This window comes from Equus caballus, unplaced genomic scaffold (assembly GCF_041296265.1).
Source record: "Equus caballus isolate H_3958 breed thoroughbred unplaced genomic scaffold, TB-T2T haplotype1-0000016, whole genome shotgun sequence".
Lineage (NCBI taxonomy): Eukaryota > Metazoa > Chordata > Mammalia > Perissodactyla > Equidae > Equus > Equus caballus.
Genome location: NW_027222391.1, coordinates 8043590 through 8049014, shown reverse-complemented (window position 1 = coordinate 8049014; position 5425 = coordinate 8043590). Strand labels below are relative to the sequence as shown.

General features: G+C 48.7%; 1 long non-coding RNA gene across 2 annotated transcripts; it reads right to left on the bottom strand.

Annotated features, from left to right (window-relative positions):
• Positions 1-2086: 2086 nt before the first annotated feature.
• On the bottom strand, positions 2087-5425 carry LOC138922885 (uncharacterized). Of its 2 annotated transcripts, none has more exons than XR_011436029.1 (5): positions 5194-5425; positions 4718-4862; positions 3895-3955; positions 3380-3516; positions 2087-3109 (listed from the first exon to the last, which is right to left on the bottom strand). It is a non-coding gene; the product is annotated as an uncharacterized lncRNA (long non-coding RNA). The 2 variants fall into 2 exon arrangements; XR_011436030.1 differs by having other exon boundaries at positions 5261-5425.

Below are 5425 nucleotides of genomic sequence, written 5' to 3'. Positions count from 1 at the left end.
TCACCCTTGCCCCAACGCCCTACCTGGGGCCTCCCCTGTGGGGGCACCCTCCTCCTCATGCTAGAGCTCTGATGTGTCCTACTGGGCTGTCCCCATGTGTGACACTGTGTTCTCCTTGTGAGCTCTGATACCCTGCTTGGGGCTATTATGGCTCTTCCCCCCACTGGTGAGGAAGCATACCTTGTCCTGCCTCACCAGATAGCTTTAGGACTGAATTATTTGACAAGGAAAGCAGAAGAAAGAACAGGAGGAGGAGTTTGAGGAGGAGGAGGAATTATATGCACTTTCACTAATAAAAAGCCCCTAACCCTAACTTCACTAAATACATGTTGAGACATTTTTAAAAATAACATTGCTCTGAAGAAGTGCTACACTGTCGGCCTTCCCAGGGCGCCTTGTGTCTCTGCTCAGCCCTGGTTATCAAGCCTTCTTATGGATGTCTCAGTCCCTTGCTTCTGTACGATCCCAGAGTACAATCCTAAGGAAGTAGCCTTCTCTCAGCTTCCTTTATCTTCCTGAGGCTTCATTGCAGAAATGCTCTACAATTTACCTTCATTTTCTATTTTCAACTATCCCACTTCCACCCCATTCCTCTTTTTCTAAGTATGCCTATCAGGGATGACTTGGGTTTACTGGGATCAGCACTCTTGGGCTTGACAAAGAGGTATATAGCAGTAAAGGTTTGTTGCTAGAGTGTGTTTATCAGGATCTTGTGACTGAGTTCCTATACATGTTTATTCCTGAGTCTGGAGTCCTTTTTTCATAATTATTTTTGTCTTTTAAGACTTGGCATTGTACCTGGCACTTAACAGGCAATCAGTGTGTGTTTGTGGGATTGTAACAAATGATCTTGACTGATATTATACTCCAAAATTTGAACACTTGGTGAGCTGAAACTCGAAAAACTTGTTGTTTTCAGTCTCCTGAGTTTTAATTTGTTGAGTTGGCTGTTCCTTTATTCTGGGGGAACTAGTCACAACAGGCTTTAGTAAAGAAAGGTGGAGCGAAGACCCTCTTCTGGAATGGAGAGTTATAAACTGAACCATTTGTCTAATTATGTACACAAGGACCATCACTGTGGGCAGAGCTGTCTTACCACCCGTTATCTTTGTTTCAGTGGGGCTTTTCTAGGTCCACATCTGGGCCATGATGTTTTGCATGTCACTGCTCCAAACACTGGAACAATATGTATTCTTGCTCCCAGGTCAGGAGCAGAGATCCCAAAGAGTCTGGGAATATACACAAGCCACAATCTTCTCTTTCCTTATGCTGGAGCAGAGACAGAGCCAAGGAACTTTGCTTGGAGCAAAGGGACATGGATGGGATTGTGGCTGACCCCACATGGTGTTATTAAAGATTGAATAACCTACTTGGCAAACCTGCTGATATAGAAATGTGTTCTGACATCTTTTGGGGCTAAAGAACAAAACTACACTCCTGGGGGCTGGAGGTTGGAGTTTCCCCTAAATGGAATGGACAGTCTGACCACCAGTCGTCCTGGAAAGAGGTCAGTCCCAGGGAAGGAGGTGGGAGCATAAGAGGTGGCTCTTAGCAGAGGCAGAGGAAAGATGTTCTCTTTTCTCCAAGGCCTCAGGTCAGTTAGGCCTGGATGCTGACAAGTGGAGGTGTTCAGAACCCACATGTGGTGGTGAGGGGTGCTGGGCCTTGTGACATAAAGGCAGATTGGGGGCACCCAGAACAATGTGTAGCATTTTAATCTATTCTCTATGTTGTACTTTTCCATGTCTTTTGAAATACACACACACACACACACAATTCAAGTCACCCAGATTGGAAAAAAAAATCACAGGAGCTATGAGTAGATTTCATCTGTAAAATGAGGAAAATAGGACACATCACATAGAATTGCTGTGTGGATTAGTGGGATAACCCATGTCAGATTACCTGCAACTCTGCTCATGAAATATAGGTTTCCTTTACTTTCCATAGTGAGCACTTTAGGAACTATTTCCAGGGAAGCTTCTGTCTCACACGCTCTGAGACTTGCCTTGAGCCCTTTACTCGAACCCAAAAAAAGCCAGTTCTTTATTCCACCATCCTTCATTTTGATAAACATGCTCATGTGTGGCAGGGTGGCTCATCGCATTTAATTTTCTAGTTCATCCATCATAATTATAAGGAAACAATGACATAGAGTAAAATGATGAAATGTTAAGGTGACAAAGACTTCATAGATGTTCTAATTGGGTTTCACAACAGGGCTACGTTGATTTTCTGATGGAACAATTCTCTGTTGTATGGGACTGTCCTCCCCCTTACAGAGCACTTTACGTTCTTGATTCCCTTAGTTTCATGACAATCAAAAAACACCACACACACTTTCAGATGCCCCCAGGTGGGACAAAATCACATTCCTTTGGAGAACCACTAAGACCTTCATTTTCGCTCAAAGATAGGTAGGCCTGAAGAGGTCACATGACTTGCCAAAATTACAGAGTAGATCAGAGAACCAGAAAAGAAACTAAGTCCTATAACTCCTACTGGTAAATCTTATTATTCTCTTTACCCGGATTGAGAAACTGAAATTCAGAATGGTTAAGAACATGTCTTAGATCAGGCTGTTCACGAATGGCTAAGCTTGCGTTCAACCCCAGACCCGGTTGTCCTCAAAGTCCACCCTTTATGCTCCATCACATCATGCTCCTAAACTAGCCCATGTCCAGTAAGAAAACGAAGACCTGCCATGGTTGGAACTTTCTGCAGGACATTTCCTCCACCCTTGACTCAAACCAACAAAAGGATAATTCATAGATTTGCTGAGGAACCCAATGCTACAGCTCGTGCGGCTGTGGCCTGAGTTGGTAGATGGGAAACAGGAGTGAGCTAGAGCTGAGCTCGTGGCAAAAGGGCCTAGTGGAGTTCTGGTCAAGGCAGATGGAGGTTCTGCTGGCAGAGTGGAGGCCAAAGGTATAGTGGGCTGGGTCAGAAAAGCCGGGAAAGTGCTGGATTCATGGTGAGAGGAACACCTTCCACAGGCTTCCCGCATGGCTGGTGAACTCTAGCAGATGCTGTCTTGCATGCCTCCCCAGGAGAATCTTGAGATGACAAGCGATGGAAGCATCCCTTACAAGACAGCCTCCCCGGGGAGCTGTGGGAAACAAGATGCACAAGCTGTAGCCATGAGCAGAGGGCCCTGGGACTGCAGCGTTGGCCGAGGGGGAGGCCCCTTGAGACCCATGGCCCTCCCTGGCCTTACCTTCACTTCACCGAATTCTCCTGCTGTCCCTCACCCCAGGCCTCTTGCCAGCCCCTGCCCCATGGCTCCCCTCCCAGCTCAGCCCCAAACTTCCTGCAGCCCTGGGGTACATCAGAGACTCTGCGAGGAAGAAGCACAGGAGAGAAGGGCAAGATTCCTTACCTTTGCAAAAGGGACATCAGGCCCCCCAATTCTGCCAGGTCCTTCCGGCCAGCTCTGTAAGCTGGAGATTAGGACACTGGGTCACAGCGATGAAGGCAGGGGCCTAGGGCTCTTACAGGATGCTGCGTGCAATGTGCCTTTAGGGGAGAGTGTTTGAGGTCAGACTCTGGAGCCCAGACACTAGTGTCTAAGGCCACGGGATCCCTGATGGGGATGGCAAGGCTGCTGGAGGGTTGAGGTTTGTCACTGACCAAGTGCTTCAACCTCCACCACAGCCCACATGCCCCTGCTGAGCAACACCCTATTCCGGATGACTGCTGGCCTGGGCCTCAGTTTCCAGCACAGAATCTGGCAAGTACTCAGGTTTTCATCTCCTTCCTGGGAGCTTCCCTGAGGGCTCTGTTTCCTGAGGGACAGGCTCTGCCCCTGGCATCCTCGAGCCCATGGAGCTGGGCGCTCAGGGACAGGAGATGGAGGCCAGCTCTGGGGCACAGTGCTGAATGGCAGAAGCTTACCATTCAAAGCTCCCCTTTTCTTCCTGCTCCTGCTGCTCCTCCTTCTCAGCTTCACTTGACGCTGAAATGAGAGAAAAAAACAAGAAACTGTGGGGGCAGAGACCCAAGGCTCCCTCTTCTGTCTCTGGACCAGCTGCAGACGTACAGCGTTTGTGAGGAAGATGACTGTCTACACTGAAGTCCTGGGGCTCTGGGGTGTTTCTTCCCTTTTACTTACTTTTGAAGTGGATAATTGAACACAAAATGGACATTTACTGTCTTCCTTCTTTGGGGATCATAAGAAGGTCCCCATGTGGGACCAGCATGGATCTTCTCTCACTGTTTCTCTGTTAAGAAACGTGCACATTCTCAGATGTATGAAATCTTATGAGGTTCCTCATGAGGACTTTGTTTCCTGAGGCCACAGCCCCACTCCAGGTCCTGCTCAGAGGCTCTCAGGGGCTCAGCACTGCCCTCAGATCAGCCACAATAGAGGAAAGGCCCACCTGAGACACCTGCCCCAGGAAGGCATCTGGGGAACAAGTGCTCAGGGCCTGTCCTCCCACAGATCCTAATCAGCATCCCATCCTTGGCCACTGGTCACTGGCCTGGGGACTTTCCCTGGAGCCCTCTGCCACACCGGGACTCCTGCTCCGAGATCTTTGGATGGAAATCTTTGTGCCCACCCTCACCCCTGCCAACCTAGCCTGGCTTGTCCCTAGAAGGATGATGTTCTATTCTTTCCCATCCCTGGAGTCCCTTTAGTTGATTCAGAGAAGGGGAAATCATAGTAAAAAAGAAGGGAGACTCATCTTCTGGTGGGTCTCGGTCCAGGATTTCTTACCTTCCTGATGTTTCTCCTTTTTTAAGTTGGTTGTAAGGGCAAATTCCTTCTGGGGGAGGGGAAGAACAGGAGGAAGAGCCCCAGTCCATACAGGATGCAGAGGATGGTCCCAATCACCCAGGAAGCGGAACTGGAGCTCAACCAGCTAGCAACAATGGTTTTTAGATATAAGATAGGAGTTTCCATATCTCAAATACAGTTCTACTCTCAGGCAACTGAGGACTGGGAGTGGCTTGGAGATTAGAACCCCATGCCCTTATCATGGAACTGTGGCGGTGTCACAAGGGCTCCTGATGGGGGGAGGGGACAGCAGGGAAGCAGATTGGACCACAGCCCCTCCCCCACCAACTGGCCTACAACTGCCTCCCTCCACCCTCCTGGGCCTTCTAGACCTTGGGTAGTTTTCTATTCCTTCCACCTGGAAGCCAGATGTCACCCGGTTCCTTGCGTCTCCTGGATTCTTGCTTTCAACCCACCTATCTCATGGCCTTTGAAAGTCTGAAGTTCTCCTAGCAATTTGGGCTTGTTCCCAGGGATTCATACCCTGCTTCTCCTCTGTCCTCAACTCTGATTGTGGTTTTCACCTCACTTATTGACTGTGTGTGTGAGGAGACTGAAGTGCTGTTCTCTTAGCTGATCTCAATTATACAATTCAGTGTTCTCGACTCTAGTCACCACGTCACACATGAGATCCTCAGAGCTTCTTGA